We start from the raw sequence: 19032 nt of genomic DNA, 5'->3' as shown, positions 1-19032 counted from the left end.
CTCCGTTCCTTCTTACCCCGTATTCCCTCTTGCCCCGGGGTATCTTATATCGTTTGAACATTGAACCTACACGAACTTGATGTCCTGGACGTAAAATGTGTTCGTAATAAAAAGCAACCATTCCTTCCTTACAACCGCCCAACAAACATTTTTGTTGAATAATAGCTTATTCAACCGTTGTATAGCTAATTACCGAGAAACAAACATTTGATAAGCTGTTGTGCAACAAAAATGTTTGTTGGGCGATCATTTTGAAAATCCGAAATAATTTATGTGAAACTCAAGTCTTGTACCTAAAAATAAAAAAAAAAAAGAAAACTTATCCAATTTAATTCTACTATGTGTATTTTATTCAATGACAGATACGTATTTCGCCTACGACTTGCAGGCTTCCTCAGTGTCTGTTTTCGAACTCTTCGAAGTCTGTTCGAAAACAGACACTGAGGAAGCCTGCAAGTCGTAGGCGAAATACGTATCTGTCATTGAATAAAATACACTTAGTAGAATTAAATTGGATAAGTTTTCTTATTTTTTTTTATTTTTAGGTTTCGTATTCTACTAAGACGCTCCAAAAACTTCAGTCAAGTCTTGTATGAAACCAAGGCAGACGGAATATTCGTGCATATCATGGGACGCAGCAATTCTCAGAGTGAAGAATCAATAGCACTCAAAAAATAGCGACGGTTTTATCCAAAAATAGGTTACAGATGTTTAATTTGCTGCTTTGCATTAGTTAGTGAAAAGCGGAAAGCTAATAAAACTTACAAGGTATGGAGAACATTAACTAATTAATGAACTTTTACCCGCCGTTATTATTAACTAGTTTAGTTCAATCTGTCACAAGGAATGAGTTTTTGTAGGTTCTGTGCCAGCTGTGCCACAAAAATATTGGTGGGCAAGTGACAACACGTGTCACTCTTACAAAACATTAAAATTTTGAAGATAAAAATAACTAAAAGTCATTTTTACCTCACGTCGACCGGTTTCAGGAATTCTAAGCCTATCATCAGGATGATGTCGATGTTTAACCTTGGACAAATCACGCAAAAATTTTCAAAATATGATACCACTGCCAATCTTCAGAGGATATGCAAATGTGGGCTCGAGATTCATCTCTTAGTGGAACTATAAACTCTAAGAAACTGATAAAAATGATTTTTCAAGACATTTATATTCACAATACAATAAATCATAAAATTGGGTAACGAAGTGATGAAAGTTTGAAAAATGTCAAGGATTGTCGAATTGTATCTTTATTTGTATTTCTACGTCATCTACGCATTCCCCTAAGCAGATCTTCATACTTTGTATGAAATACTTCCACCGATCACTGATCAAATTCAATCGGCACCAAAATTGGGACTTTTGCTCCTAATTTACGGCCCAAATTGGGATTTAAAATGGAAAATCTGCCCAAATTAAGTTCAAATCCGAAAATCTCGATTTCACAGGGTTCGAATAATTCATGTGGAATGATCCATGGTATCCATGGCAGTAGCTGATAGAAGTAAAAAATCGAGATTTGGCGCCACTTTAAAATCCAAAATGGTGGGATGGTGATTTTAGGTGTTAGGGGGAATTCTTGTATGGCCGGACAATAGAGATGGTCGGGTAGCGAAAAATTTGCCCGAAACCCGCACCCATACCCGTTTGTTTTTGAAACCGGGTACGGGTCGGGTCGGGTATCAAAAATAATAAACTGGCGGGTTCGGGTCGGGTACGGGTTATTAATTTTTTTCTTAATCGGGTACGGGTCAGGTTCGGGTATTCAAATTTTCATACCCGACCATCTCTACCGGACAGGCCTCTATGTCCGGACACTAGCGATTTCTCAAAAACAAAGAATGATAAAATTAGTTGGAAAGAATAGGACAACTAGTACCATTAAAGTTATATTGTTCCATTCTTTCCAAATATTTTTATCGTTTTTTGTTTTTGAGAAATCACCAGTATCCGGACATAGAGGCCTGTCCGGTCCGGCCATACAGGACTTCCCCCTAGTTGTGAATTTTTTGCGATTGGGTTGGCACTTAGAAGTTGCTAATCAGTTCTTTGTTTAGATAGAGATATGTTGCTAATCAGTGTTTGACACTGTTATGAAATTAAAAATGGCACCCAGAAAATGCCGTCAAGCATCGATTTTGAATTTCCATCCCCCGTTCTGAAAAGTCTGTATTATAAGGGATTTTTTAGGAAGTGAGAGGGAGTGAAATTTTTACTTTTTCATAATCTAAACATTTCAGAACCATAATGACGTTAAGTCTGTCGGTCTCTACCCGAATTGTGGGATTTTCGCGGATTTTCTATCATTATTTATGGAATGTACGTTGTTTTTTGCCTCCCAGTTGACCTCGAGGTAAGACGCTGGTCTAATAAGCCAGTCGTCGTATGTTCGAATCTCGGCTGGAAGAGGCTGTTAGAGTCAATAGAATCGTAGCACTGACCCCGCACTGTCCTGTATTCTAACAGCTAGTGGCGAAGTCTGTCGTATAAAAACAGAACGTTAAATTTCGATAACAGAACTAGCACCCAGGCTTTGCTTTTTACGTAGTTTTTTCACACGAATTTCGGAATTTACGTGGAGTTTGATGTTTACTGAACTAGTGACAAGTGTAAAGGGGAGGAATATCCTGATAAAAATTGGGAAAGAATTTTTATTTTTAATTTTTAACAAGTTAATGCATTACATTTCACAACATGCGCAACAAAGTCCAATTATTTTAATAAACTAAATTAAACTTTAATTTCTGACAACATTGCTGAGTGCAGTACCTATGTATTTCGATTTAAAAGGCAAAAGAATCTTATCGTGTTACAACAAATTTATCATTGTGAATGTTTTACACTATGCTTACAGCAAAGCATCGAAATGTACATATTTCCTCGTACGGCACGGGTGCAACCAGCGTATTAATCAAACACTCTTAATTTTATCACGCTCTTGTAGCAATTCTTCATGAATTCTAACTGATTTTGCGATAAATTGGCATGATTTTCTTTGTCCAAATTTAATAGGTCTTATGATACTATCTAACAACTCAAGCTAAACCCTATTTTAATGACTGTACAGTGTATGTAAGTTTTAATATGCAACTATTCAGAACAATTGAATGAAAACTTGATTTTACAATTTAAAACTTATTAATAAGTAAGGCTGTTTGCAGATGATATGGGCTTTAGACTTTGAAAATCGTAACAACGAAAGTAATCCATTATTGTAGGTAAGACTTGCAAGTGATTTGTCTGAGTCTACTTCACACAATCAAAATCTTTACCATCGGTAGCATACTTTTCAATGTGAAATAGCATACACTCTAGATTGGTGAACACTTGGTACCAAATCACGATTATTGCGATTATGAAAGGTATGAGTATACCCAGTGCTAGCTTTCAAGTACATGGTTATCGTTTTCATCATTCTCCCAGTTAATCCATTTGAAAAACTTAAATACTAAATGATGTGTCTCGTGCTGGCGATGCAGATTAATATGAAAGTCTTTGCCAGCGGTGGTTTTGCACCACTGACGAGGTCCGGATCGTGAACAGCATCCTTTGAGACTAATTGGAGTCTGGAAACAACGGCATGGATATAATGAAGATAAACAACAACACTGGTCCTTCAGAACAATGCCCGCGCTATCGTCATTCATTAGGAACAATCGTCTCTTACAATCTCAGGAGCCATACGATCAACATTCATGAATGGTTTTATCACTACAGCGTTCCACTTGTGATATTTTTATCCAACGCTTCGTTTTGATAGAACACGTTACAAAACAGTCCACCGTTTAACTTATGTGTTAAACATAAGGTGAAGTTCATTTCATATGCCGACTTGGGATATGCCGTAATTTCCATCGAAAACAGTATGAATAATATATACTGACTGTGTAGTATATAGACGATGGCATTTGTCTTCTAAAATAACTAATAAAAAATTGCTATTACACAACTTTTGCACGGAATCAAAATGTTATCTCTGCTTTGTATCCACTAAGAAAGATATCGGGAAACTATGTTCTCTTATTATGCTGTGTTTGCTGGAATAAATCGTGTAACAAAATTTTAGAAACTCTATAACGCAGTTTAGTGTCGCGTTCGGCATTTATTGCAATGAATATGAAAACATTTGATGGGTTTTAATATATTCACAGGCAACCAAGGCCATCCAAATCAGTCAAGTAAAACGCATCAGTAAAACGAAGTTCAATTCATCATGATAAATGTTACGTTTCTATTGAAGAAGGCTATAACAACCTTGAATGGATATGAATGAAAATTTAATAACATTTCCCACACACAATGTAACGCATGTTCTAATTAATCTAGTCCGCATCAACAAACCATGCCTGACTTCAAATCGCCGTCATTTGACACAATCACTTACTTTTGACATTGAAGCTAGCTTGAATGGTTTTGTTTAATAAATGTAAATGGCTGAAAATGCATCCTAGATGTACAAAAAAGGTTTTTTAATTCACAGTTTTGAGGTTTTCGCATGGATTCGGACAGATTTCATTTATGTGCGTGAACCCTGCAGTTGTAATATAGTATCAGTTCGATATCTATAATCTGGTGAAGTAAGCGTCTTTAGTGAGAAAAGGGCATTCTCGGAATACTAAAAACAAGTAGTACAAGTCAAGGATCTCGGGGTGTTACTCGATGTTAAGCTGACTTTCAAACAACTCGTTTCGTTCATTGTCACACCAAAGTCGCTAGACAGCTAGGCTTGATTATGCGAATGCCACGTGACTTCAACAGCTTTGAATGTTTGGTAACGCTTTACGGGTCACTAGTTCGAACTTCCCTAGAATACTGCTCTGTAGTATGGATTCGCCACTACAATAATGCTATCTACCGCATCAAAAGCATCCAGCGTCCGTTGGTTCGTATGTTACGCGCCCTTTCGCGAATACTTTCATGGCGCCAACCAATAGAACAGTAAACGAACCATTGCTTTCTAAGTAGCGGTGCTAAAATAAAAATTTCTCAGTTATCTATGTTTACCTACCTAAAATCACTAATCACGTATTATTTGTAGTACAGTTAGTATGTTATGCATAATTTTCATAACTTCTGCCTAATTTTAATAAAAAAAAAACAAAGTTTTCCTATACCTCTCCATTGCATCTTACTACCATTCTTCCGTGAGCCTGGAAGATTTTGATATCGTGCGAGAGCCGAGAGCTAAATATTTCGCGACATTTTAATTGTTAGTTTTACCGAGTCTGCTTTGACAAGCGAATGGTCGTGGGTTCGAATCTTAGTAGGATCAGGCCATTCGATATCAAAGTGACTTTAGCATGGGTTACCCTTCCTTCATGCTGAATTCTATATTATACCGATAAGGCCTACTGACAGTGCAAAAAGGACTCTTATAGTTAAATGCGCTGGTTGGCTGCGCCAGGGATGGCTAAAATTGGGGACGGTGTTGTCATGTGGAACGAGGTGAGTAAAGTAAGCACCCAGCTAGCATTTTCATATGTATAAAAACCGATTTAATCCACCTAGTGGTGAAAGGAACCTTTGTTATACGGTCTTACTTGGTATTTGAGATAGAAATCCTTCCTTCCTTTGATTTTCACAAGTTTCATGACATCTTAGAAGAGTGGTTGCACAGTTCAAAAAAGAGTATTCCATGCTTCGTTGTAGGTGACGTTAACGTACCTGTCAACCTAATCAACAATAATGTCGTGGTTAAATATAAGAACTTATTAGAATCATATGGCTTTATATGTTCCAATACAATCCCAACTCGGCCAGCCAGCAATAACATTCTCGATCATGTAGTCTGTAAGATAAATGACGCCTTTTGCCTACGTAATGATACAATCGTTACCGATATAAGCGATCATTCGCAAATTTTAACCACCATACGTCTTACTGGCAGAAAGCAAAGGCAGGTTCTTACTAAAAAAGTTGTAGATAATATGAGGCTTGCTAGCATGTTTAATGAATATATAAATAGTATCGGATCTGTAAATGACGTTGAAAATTGCTTTTTTGAAATAATCACAAAATACAACCAGTTGCTTGCCTTGTGCACAAAAACGTTTGAAATTGAAATGACAGCTAAAAATGATTATTGCCCATGGATGACGTTCGAATTATGGAAGCTCATGAAGATTAAAATCAAGTATCTAAAGAAAGTTAAAAAACATCCTTACGATGCCAGTCTACGAACTATGCTAAATCATATTACAAGAAAAGTAGATATGACAAAAAAACAGAATAAGAAATCTTATTACGAAAAGCTTTTGAGTACTACTTGCCATTCAAAGCTCTGGAAAAATATTAATGTGATATTTGGGCGTTGCAAAGCAAAAGAACAAATAAACCTAATTGAAAATGGGAACAGAGTTTCTGATGCGCAACACGTCTGCGAAATTTTTAACAAATATTTTTCGAGTATTGGTGCGAATCTCGCAAGCAAAATAAGTCCAACGAACGCAAACCCTACTAGTAATATCAGATGTGTCTCGAACACAATCTTTTTACGCCCAGCAAGCGCAAATGAAGTCATTGCCCTAATTAAAGAGCTAGATGCAAATAAGAGCTGTGGACCAGATAACATAACAGCAAGAACAGTTAAAAATAATCCTCAGGCCTTTGCTTCAATTTTAAGCCAAGCTTTCAATAAAATTATTGACACTGGAGAATATCCTAACTGTTTAAAAACTGCAAGGGTAGTGCCAATCTTTAAAACGGGTAATCCCTTGGATGCGTGCAACTATCGTCCAATCTCTACATTATCTGTCTTCAACAAGATCTTAGAAAAATTGCTCGTTTCTCGGCTATTAGACTTTTTCAATGCAAATAATGCTCTTTACAAATTTCAATACGGCTTCAGAAAGCAATGCAGTACTATGACCGCCATAACAGAGCTAGTAGACGGCATAATCAATGAAATTGAGTCAAAAAAACTTGTTGGAGGATTATTTCTCGATCTCAAAAAAGCATTTGATACGCTTAATCATAATATCTTACTACAGAAGCTAGAATTATATGGTATAAGAGGAGTCGCAAATAACATTATCCGCAGTTATTTAACCAATAGGACACAATTTGTGACAATTGGTGATGCACGCAGCGCACTCCAGAAAATTGATGTTGGTGTGCCGCAAGGTAGCAATATTGGTCCGTTATTATTTCTAAGCTACATTAACGACATTGGAAATTTAAATTTGAGAGGGATACCAAGGTTATTCGCGGATGACACGGCATTGTTTTACCCTTGCACTGACATTGGCAGTGTGATATCAGCAATGGAACAGGATTTAAAAATTCTGTCACAATATTTTGACGCGAATTTGCTTTCGCTTAACCTGGCAAAAACCAAATATATGGTATTCCATCCACCTAGGAAAAAACCAACCGGTCATTTAAACCTGTGTGTTAATGAAACACTGATAGAAAAAGTGGATAATTTTAAATACCTGGGTATTTACCTTGACTCTACGTTGTCTTGGGATCAGCAAATTAGGCATTTGCAGCAGAAGATCTCATCTTTGTCTGGTGCCATGAGGAAAGTGAGTTGCTTCGTTCCTAGAAAGGCACTGTTACAGTTTTACTATGGTTGCATCCATTCCCAAATCCAATACTTAGCAATAGCATGGGGTCATGCCTGTAAATCAAAACTCAAAAAGATTCAAGTCTTGCAAAACAGATGCTTGAAAACCATATTTAAACTGCCAATACTCTATCCAACTGTCCAACTGTACTTCAATAATAGCCACACTATATTACCTGTCCTCGCCTTACGTGAAATGCAGACTGTTACTCATATTCACAAAGTCTTGCACCAACCAGATTACCACCATAATATGACTTTAAATGTTGGCAATAGATTGCAAAATACTCGTCAAGCAAATTTCATACAGCGTAGCAGAGCCACCACAAATCTAGGCCAGACGCGAATTTCATTTTTCGGTCCCTCAACTTATAACACCTTACCTGATGAATTCAAACAGATCACCAGCATCAATGTCTTTAAATGTAATGTGAAAAAATACCTCAAAACTAATATAAGTAATTATATAATCTAGCCGTATCAACCTACCGTATGTAAATTAAAATAATATTAACTTTTTTTTTTTGTTGATTAAAACCAGTAGCCTAGTTTATTTTGTTTTTAGTTTAATGTTAAGCTTATTTTTTATTTTTGAGCCCCTTAAAAGGAATAATTCCACTGGGTGCTCATTGTGTAATAAATTAGTAATTATACCTCTTTTGTAAATACCTCAGCTATAAATTTGTGTTTAGTTTGTTCGCTGTCCAGTTTTTTCCTACTAGCTGAGGTCTGTAAGTGTCCGATACCAGGGGGCTCTCTGTGTGAGCTTTTTGGTAACGGGGGTGTGTGGAGGGTTAATTAAAAAAAAAAAAAAAAAAAAAAAAAAATCGATACGTTTTCGGAACATAATTCATCTATTGGTTAACGTTGCGTAATGCGTTGGTTTACATAAAATTTTTGAAAATTGAATAAGTTTACAAATTTTGAACAAAATAGGAACACTTTTAAATTTTGATAGATCCTATTTTCATGTAATTGCTGAGTAAGGATAAGTAAGTTGTTATTAATTTGATTAAGTGCAAATAAAAGTAAGTTGTAAGAGGAAATCTTATTCTTTAACATATACATTGCCTAGTAAAGGTCTAGTTTATAGGTTTTTGAACTATGCATAATTTCCTGTAATGCCATTCTATTTGATTCACATCAATAGAGTTAACTTGAATAATTTTAATCATTTTTTATTAACCTTCGGTTACTCACGCTGTTGTATTTTGTACAACACGTGTAGGTTTTTCAACGCCATATTGTCATAAAGTTACAAATCGTTGTTTAACTAACGAATATTCTTCAATAAACTTATTCTGAGCAAAATGTCATAATTATTCAATGCATTAATAATTTAAATTGTTGGAAAAATCGATCAGCATAAACCGGTATCACAGAAACGAAACAATCAGCATGCGAGGTGTACCGCAATTGACCCCAAGTGGAATTTTCTTTCGTTTCTTCATATGGAAAAATGGTGTCTGTATGCAGCAAAACTAGCCAATGTAAAATGTTTAAAATGTATCCGTCTGCTGGTAGTCGAGTAATTCGTAATCAAAATTAAGGTATTTTTTATAATCAAAGTTCTACAGTTCCTAAACAAGCAAACATAGAGGTATACTATATTCATCAAAGTTGTGTATTTTTATCATTTGTACAATTTTGTAATACAAGAAAAAGTCATACAACAATTACAAAAAGAGCAAAAATATAAAAACTGAGTTTACAAATTCATATACAATAAATAAGATTTTTCTATCTTAGCTGCAGAGATGGAAGGTTACTGTCTCTAGCAAAATTTCTTGTAATAATATGCTCTATAACTTTGCAGAGCACATCAATGTGTTATATTGACACTGAAGAAAAATAATTTTTTTTATTTCACTTTTAGGGGGATTAATGAAAATTTAGATTCCACCAGACGATAGAGCTTTTAATTTCAAGAAACTATTCTAAAGGTTCGATAAACCTAAAACCAAGTTTTCCCAGTCAAATCTCTAGTGCGCACGTTTTCTTTGGTTTGGGATTATAGTGCGCGCGAGTAACTGTGTTGCAAAAGTTGGCGCGAGTGTTCGAGGGGTAATATCTTTTGACCGGTACAACCAATTCTTATGAAATTTTGCATATATATTCGTATTGTCAAAACCTCTCGTTTGATATTAAAATATTTCAAATTAGGTAAATTATCTTGGTTAAAATCATTATAAATTATTGTTAATTTTGGTGTGGTGTATACGGTTGCTCATAACTTTCAAATTAAACGTCCAATCAAAAAACCATTCAATTAGCATATATTATCTTTCAACTGAGACTAATAGCGCATAAATCGGTTTGGCCATCTCTAAGAAACAGGCGATAATTATTTCCTTGTCAAAACAGGTTTTTTAAGCATAACTTTTAAACTACTTGTTTGTTTTCAATTAAAAATTTCTGAATAATTTAGCTTTAATAAGGGCTTTCATTTGATACTAAGATCGTTGAAATCGGTCATGTAGTTCTAGAAAAACCCGTGTCACGTATTTTTCACATTTTTGCTTATAACTTTTAAACGAAACGTCGTGTCACGAAGCAACTCAATAGTGATCTACTAGACAATAATACCTTTCAAACAAAAGTAATAGCGAACGATTCGGTTCAGCCATCTTTGAGAAACAGGCGATAGAAAAAATCATTACATACATACACACGCACACACACACAGACATTGCTCAAATCGTCGATCCCTATCGATTGGTATATGTGACTTGGCCCTCCGGGCCTCGGATCAATTTCGTGTTTTTCGACCAATTTTTAAACCTTTGTTATAGTATAACAAAGGTAAAAAGGTAAAAATCAGCATTACGTACAGATATACATGTTAAATAAATCGTATTTCATGCGCCATATCCGTACTATTTTAAAGGCGATATACGTGATTACGAATAATTTCAAGCGTTACGACTATATAAATATTTACATACGATAATATCCGATTAAGCGCGAGTCGCTCCGTACTATTCCACGATTTTGCTGAAAATCGTATGTACGTTAGTCATTATCATTATATATGACAGAAAATCAACTTGATCCCATGTTATCCAGCTTTAGTTACGATTTCGAGTTTGTTAGGAGATATTTACGATAGTTTTCGTACATTGATATACGAGTTGGTGCTAGCTGGGCGAAGCCTAGGTGCTACATTCCGTTATCGAAACTTGACCTTCTGTTTTTTTATACGACAGACTTCGCAGCCAGCTGTTAGAGTGCAGGATAATTGCAGGGCCAGTTGCTACGTTCCTATTGACTCTAACTGCCTCTCCCAGTCGAGATTTGAACGTACGACGTCTGGTTTATTAGGCCAGCGTCATACCCCGGAGTCAACTAGGAGACTCAAGGTGGCGGAGGTGGGTAAAGTAGAGAAAGCATTTAAGGAAGGGTAAACGCAATTACACACAAGCACGCATAAAATTTAATAAGCATGTCGCTCATTCAATAGCGATTATAGCAAAAAGATATAGATATAAGCAAAAAGATATACACAATAGATCAACGGTACTGGTTGCAGTGATGAGTGTGCGAACAAATAGCTTAATAGCATGAGTTCCATGAGTTGTTCTCGATGACTTTAACATGCAAACCACGACGAACAGCTATCAGAACACAACCGCCGGTATATTTGCGACTATTGCTGGGGTTCCGATCACAACGAAAAACTTCATAATCGGAACCAGAAACTTGACTGGAAACTGTACGAGAGTCAAGCCATGTTTCGTATAAAACAATCACATCGTAACAGCGGTCCGATACAGCTAGTCGGTAGTCTTCAACATCAGAGTTCATTCCACCGGCGTTTTGATAGAACACGATGACATCCTACTTGCGACTTGAAATCGAACGATCATTTTCAATATCATGTACAATACGCGTCACCAAGTAACGCCATCTGTTGTATTCGACAGGAAAACATGGTTTCAAGTATTCTCTCATGCATGGCACTTGATGAAACACTAGCGTCAACTTTTTTTTTATTATCAGAAACTAGAGGCGGTGTCCTATTGAGAGAAGTACTCGATATGAGGATCGTTGCCAGCTAATTCGAATCAAACTTCAGCGAGAAACAGCATACGTTATGGTTCTCCGTCAAATCTACTTAAATGACTAAACTCTTATTAAATTTACCTTTTCGTCGCACCAACTGTAGTGCCAAAAACAACATCTCTGGCGTCCAGTGTTCGTTCAACTGAGTTTCCTCAGTGTTCGATTTCAATTTATCACAAGTGTTACATTCAAGATTTGTTTCTACTTTTCGATGTTTATTGGATTCGATAATAAGAGCCATTTGCGCAAGTTTTGCTTGTTCGCAGCAATAAATGAGGAATCTTTTGGAGTTCGTGTCAAACTGCTGTTTGGAATATGAACGTAAAGCACAAGTAAACTTAATTTATACAGACCTGAAAACAGCTGTAGACCATATTGATGGCCAAAATAATAATCAGATCAGCTGTCTATCACGGTGAGAGCCAGCCGATTTACGTCACTGACGATACAGCCATGGGACAACATGATCATCAAATACTGCTTAACAAAATTAGGGGTATCAGGGCATAATGAGCATCCTAACTCGTTGCCTGATTAAAGCATCCAAAATGACTGAATTTTTAAAGTGTCGTCATTGCAAAACATACATCCACTATCAATAATTAAAGGCGAACTGTTGACAAATTGAAAAATAATAGACATGATGACGAAAATTGCAATTTAAATTTATGTTTCAAAAACTAAAAATCGGTCAATGTGTGGGACACAATGAGCAACCCCTGGGGCATAATGAGCACCCTTATAAATACATGCTTGGAGGGTGTATATAAGTACAACAACTATACACACATACACACACACGCACACACACACACACACACACACACACACACACACACACACACACACACACACACACACACACACACACACACACACACACACACACACACACACACACACACACACACACACACACACACACACACACACACACACACACACACACACACACACACACACACACACACACACACACACACACACACACACACACACACACACACACACACACACACACACACACACACACACACACACACACACACACACACACACACACACACACACACACACACACACACACACACACACACACATGCGCAAAATGCCGTGATACTTCAAAACTTCAACAAAGGTGAAATTTGAGATACAATGCACTTGATACAGTGCACTTGATAATTTCACATATTTAAATGATCGTAACAGCTTATTTGGTAGTGTGCCAAAATTAAAATTTTTTCAGCATCCAGGTTGAGTTTTTTAATATAACTCAGGGTTTTAAAAGGAGAGATCACTCATTTTTTGATAAATAGATACTGTTGTACCTACAGCAGTGTTTCGCAAGCCATATGATGCGACAAAATGCGTACTTTCGTAGAAAAGAGGGGTGCCCATTTCGCCCCGTGTGCTCATTATACCCCTAATCCCCCTATATGCTTGATATTATCACATAGATTAGGTAAAGTATTTTTATGATACTATATTGTATGTACCGCAGGGTACGATGATTGGTCTACTTCGCTTTATCATACAGCAATTTCATAAAAATTTAAATTTAAATGTTCAAATTATGTGTACTTGTTTCTTTTCGGAAAATTATAGACCCATATTTGTAATTTGGCTTCTAATATAAAAATCCTCTAAAAGTTGTTTGATTTGTCCGAAGTTACCGAAAAAACAATCGAATAGTGTGAATCAATTTTTCAAATTTTTCATTACTTTTTACATAAGACTGCTAACGAGAAACAGTCTTCAGAAAAAATATGTATTTTAATATACCGAATAATTTTGTAGAACATTTGAAAGCAATAAAAAATCATGTGCAAAGTTATTGAGCAAAATTTTAAACAAAGCTCTTTTTAAACAAATCATTATATTTGGCAAGCAGTAAGAGATAAACAATTACTGTATTCAGCAAACTTGCTCATTTTAGTTTTGTTCTACAAAACTGAAGAAAAAACTTTTTGGACACAGATGGATTCAGTTACATTAATTGTGTAAAAACATGCGCTATGTTTAAGCAATCAACTTTTATAAGACTTTGACCCAATCATTTCTGTCTCGTGTTTTAGTCTGGTGTACCATTCTTCAGCCACCGCACCGCCACAAACAGCAGACACGAGAGATCATTACCTTGATTCGAATGAACTTGACAATCCCCCCGAAATCCGAACTTAGCACTGTGTACCAGCCATCGCAGATTGAATGAGTTTAATAAGCTATCTTGCGAAATTATTCTCGTCCATACTTTTCCACGGCTTTTTTCGGTCGATAGTATCATATGTAGCTTTGAAGTCAACGAACAAATGATGCGTGAGAACTCTGTTCATGGCCTTTTTGGAGGATAAGCCGCCGTGTAAATTTTTGATCCGCTGTTGACCGTCTTTCAAAGAAGCCGGCTTGATAAATTGCTAAAAATCTCTTCGCAATTCATGATAGGCGGCGGAAAATGATTTCGGACCGCACTTTTTAGGCGGTATTGAGAACATTGATCACACGATTTTGCATTTTGGCAACAAAGATATCCGTTTTTGGGAACACAGAATATTTTACTTCCAATCGCATACTAATTTTAAATGACGAGAAAAGTCGTCAATGTCGTAATGTCAGTATATGCACGAAAAAAAGGTTGTAGAATAAAAAAAGGTTGTAGAATACTGTAGAATGTTTCGAAAGGTGATACTTTTTTTTGACGTAGGACTACGTCTTACCACAGGGCGTCAAAAAAGTTGCCTGCGTCGGCCTAATAGCTCTCGCCCAGCCTTTTGAATGTCAAATAGTTGCAATCACAGAAAAATCGTTGATTAATGATAATTAGCCAATAGTCTTGGTTTTTGGTCGGTCACAAGTTAGTCGTTTTACGTTTGTTTAGTATAATTATTCAAAAAATACGTCGTAAATCTTCAAGTTTGTCAGGAAAGCATCAGAGCTTGTAAACTACAAAGACGACACGATGCACGGCTTTGTGTGCAGCGTCTGTGTTCCATGCGTTAAGTAAGCAGCAAAGCTGATTTACAATGTAGAGAAGAATAGAACATATTGTATTATCCCAGCGTATGAAGTTTTATGTGCTCATAAATAAACAGTTAATTAGCAGTGGTTTCCAAGATTCTGCCAGAATTTCACTTAATATCGCAAACATACGGAGAGCTTCTGTAATCGTCAACATTTCGCTAAAGAAATATCATGCATAAAAGTAAAAAAGAATTCTATTCGACTCTATACCTACTTCATTGAAAGCAATATCCTGTCGTTTTAAGAATTATGACAAATGAATCATCTCGAAATCCCATCACGCCAAACATCAAATCCACCTCGTAATAAATAATTGTGTCGTTTTTATGCTAAATCGTTCGTTATAGATCAGAAAGTTCTGTTTGCTCGACGCCGGTCGTTAAATGAGTTTATATACACTTCCTCCTATTTAGTACTCCTATCTAAAAATAGATTAATGCGGCGACTCGACACTGATCCTTATATAAAGAATTCGCTAGTAGTGCATTAAATGCAAGGATAATATTTCCATTTTCACTTGTCCCGTATACAGATGCAATACCGTTTGGGATACAAACAGTTTGCCCACCTAAAATAACTGCCTAAATTAAAATCGGTTACTCAGTTTAAATGTAATGCATATATTTGGTGTAAAATTTACAGAACTTACACGTGTTTGTCAACCGCATACATTACAATTTGTGTAGTTGCTGAACGAAGTTGTGCTGTACAATTTGATTTCCAAAAGTAATCTAACGCTTTTTAATAACCCGCGGGTATGTTTTTAATTAGACGCTACGAGCAAATTAACTAATACTACTATAGTACTTTACTGAATTGTTTTCTTCACTCATTATTGAGTTTCTACTATTTATTATTAATGAATACTCTGGGTTAATTAGTGACCGTTTAGATAACATTCGCGTGAAATAGTATGAATCAGTCTAGCAAACATATTTGCTATAAGTCAACAAAACGCCATCTAAAAATATTTCTTGTAATCTATTAAAAAACCTAATCTAACTTCGTATGCTGCTACGATACTGCGTACGATAACACGTATTGCAAGACGAATTTTTGAATGTTACTTATCGTTTGTGTCAGGTCAATAGCTAGGTATCCATCAGCGACTGAAAAATATTAATTCTTATCGTTCTATGATTTGTATCGTACCTTTTTTTTATTGCCTGGTAGATACGACTTTTGAAATCAACCTTATGAAAGTAAACATTTTGCACTTGTTACTTGTTACCACCGTAGTGGTAGGTCATGGTCCAATTCTTCTATCAGCAAAGGTGCATTATCTAATCCATTATGAACTCGATTTGTTAAGAATATCATTCAAACTAAAGCCGTTGTTTTCACTATACACCGCTGCTATATTGAAAGTGAACATCTCTGTTCTTTTGTAACCATTTTAGCTGTTATCACAACCCTTCGTCATCACAAAGTGCTATCCAAACAAGCCTACAGATAAGATAGTCCGCCCAAAAATGAAAACAAGCGAAAAATTCCCCCCGCATTATCAAGGCACATTCACTCTGTTCTGTATATAAAGCTTCGTTAAAACGAGCAATTATTTCTTAAAATAATAATATTTCACTCTGCCAGATGCAAACAACGCACCCGGAATGACGTTCCGACGATTAGCGGTAAAATGTTTATCTACCGACCGACCACGTGTTCTGAAGACAACAACCAAGAAGTCAACAAGTTCACTCGCGCGCCTTTTGCAAAAACGAACCGCACCGCTCGAGCGATGTTTCTGGACTGAGAAAAACAAATGCATAACGTTCTGCTCCCACACAACCGTCCACCAGCAGTGTTTGGGGTAGCGGTTAGCGGAGCGAAGGTGTTTCGTATTGCTGGACAGCGGTGTTGTTGTATGCAGAGACTTGGCACCAGTTTGGAGGAAGTTTAATTTATTTTTTCCGGTTCCTCGACTTGGTGCTGTTGGAGAACTCATAGTAACTGATCCGAAATGCCATTCGTTCTGTAAAATATTACTTTGCATAATATCATATAATTTGTATGTTATTTCAAACGGGTTGCGATTCAATGATTTTTTAAGCAAGCCTATCTACTAAAATTGTGGATGCTGAACTTTACCACAATACAGAAGTGTTAAAATCCAAATATCTACGTGCTTCCTTCTACAGATACTAGCAAACCTGCCGGTAGAAGGTAACATAGCAGCGAAAGAGAGCGGGCGTTCTGGTCATATTGCAGAAAGGAATCTATGCGAAAGCCTTCCAAAAGAAAAACAAAATCGAAAGAGACATTACACTGAAGTCGCTTTTTTCGCGGTTTTTTGACGCGACTATTTTTACGCGAATTCCGGAATTTACGCGGTTTTTTACGCGATTTTCGGATTTTACGCGGATGTACTCAAAACGTCTATTTTTTCGCGTAGTGTTGAAATCCACAAAGTTTATTTTTACGCGAAATTTTGGTTTATTTTACGCGAATTTTGGAATTTACGCGGCTTTTTAAACGCGAATTTCGGAATTTGCGCGTTTTTTTACGCGAATTTCGGAATTTACGCGGTTTTTTACGCGAATTTCGGAATGTACGCGGTTTTTTTTACGCGAATTTCGGAATTTACGCGGTTTTTTACGTGAATTTCGGAATTTACGCGGTTTTGATTTACGCGGGACGTATCCTTTGCGTAAAAAGCAACTTGAGTGTATTGCCATTTTTGATAGCCACCACGTTGTTCGAAACTCCGCTTTCTTTCTATGACTTTGTTTCACTTTTTGGAAGTATTTTCTGTATAATTTAATTATATCGCTAATCAGCATAATAAAATTGAACACAATAATACAATGTATGTTTTGTCACACGAATCTGTTCAAGTTTTCTTTGTTGATTTTACGTCACGTTTCGCTGAGTAAAAAAACGAACATCAATGAAATATAAAAATGAAATTACTCATAAAAGCCATTTACGGTCAAAATTTGGCTATACAAGAATGCGTGAAAATTGATTAAAATTTCTATTGAAAAAAATCAAGTTAAATTTTTAAAGTTCAATTAGTATAAAACATACAAAAAATATTGCTTTAGGTTGACCGAATCCGAATCGCCGAGCCTTTCATTTAACTGCTGGCATCAGATTCTGGTTTCCAACCGTTTTTCGGATCTTCTTTCTCGTGTTGGAAGAGTTTTTTTACTTGGGCACCTCCCGCACGATGTTGGCGACAGTCAACTCTATGGTTTTTGTTCTAGGGTAAGGAACGAGTTAAGCAGTGTCACCTATTTTAATCAGTTGAAAATAAATGAGCCGAAAATGCACTTTTGAATTCATATTTTCAAAATCTTTTGATAGGATCATCTTCACAAATCACTTAACCATACATTTGATTCACACAAACACAATTTACTGGGTTTCCGACAAGAAATATGATGAATTAAAAATTGTTGTCTAAAAACGTACATTTTTCAGCTGCTGAAGGCAATCGCCACCTCGCTACTAACGAATCCATCACATTTTTCAGCACTGATTACAACCACTCTAAAAGTCAAGCACTCAATTGTCACATACCATATTATTCACTCTCTGCTTTTCTATTATCTAAGGCTTTGTCACTAACCGAAAGTTTTATTATTTTATAACAAAACTGAAAACAATTTCTGAATTGACGGAACCTGTTCACCAGTAGCAGCAGCTGCAGCAAAACTGATAAACTATCGTGTTGCCAAGACACTGTTTCGGTTCTGGAAATAAGAATTATAGGTTTGAAATTAACTGAAACCTCCAATGGTGAAAACGTGGTTCAATGCTTTCAAGAGAAATGTATGTTCATAATTAATTTTTCTTTATTAAAAACAACAGAAAAGACAGCTTTTTCAATAATTTTCGAAGATTTTCTCAGTGATTTAATGAAGCAACGATGTGTTTCAAAGTTATTTGCTTTGACAACACTGTTCTGAGTCGGACCGTGCGTACTGCTATGTTTACCTCTTTTGTTCTCCCACCATCCTTATGAACAGCGAGTGAGACGTCAAACTCGCAGTTTCCCATAAGAACACTAGAGATCAAAAGAGACGACGAATACCGTTTGCCGAACGGTGCGGTGAATGTATGCCCCGATAAACAATTTAGACAGATGGCATTTCACGCATCTATGCCGATACGCTATGCCGATTACGCATCAGAAGCCGATTAGTAGGTCGCGGATAGGAACGCGAACTTACTGAATAGGGGGAAAAGTTCGAGGGATTTTTTACGGGGACGTAAAAAAATTCAGATTTCAGGATTGCTTAAAAAAGCACCTTGACGGTGAAAATATGTTCGGTCTGATCAAAATTAGTTCCACCGCTCCAACTTTTAAAGCAGAAAATCAAAAGTTTAGCACAACAATAGTGTCTTCCAATGGTAACAGCTTGAAAAACTAAAGATAG

The 19032-nt window shown here is 36.3% G+C and overlaps 2 protein-coding genes across 4 annotated transcripts in view; one reads left to right on the top strand and one right to left on the bottom strand.

The window, feature by feature from the left end:
- The window catches only part of LOC128733118 (probable G-protein coupled receptor Mth-like 11), a 52157-nt gene extending 35794 nt beyond the window's left edge, over nt 1-16363 (bottom strand). Inside the window, exon 1 of the mRNA XM_053826737.1 lies at nt 16256-16363. The gene's annotated coding sequence lies outside the window, so the exon portion shown is untranslated. The remainder of the gene's footprint in view (nt 1-16255) is intronic.
- LOC128733116 (RNA helicase aquarius) overlaps nt 1-19032 on the top strand; it is a 112357-nt gene that overhangs the window by 65734 nt on the left and 27591 nt on the right. The window lies entirely within an intron of this gene.

The sequence above is a fragment of the Sabethes cyaneus genome, chromosome 1, assembly GCF_943734655.1.
Source record: "Sabethes cyaneus chromosome 1, idSabCyanKW18_F2, whole genome shotgun sequence".
NCBI classification, from domain to species: Eukaryota; Metazoa; Arthropoda; class Insecta; order Diptera; family Culicidae; genus Sabethes; species Sabethes cyaneus.
This window is presented reverse-complemented; position numbering and strand designations above follow the sequence as displayed.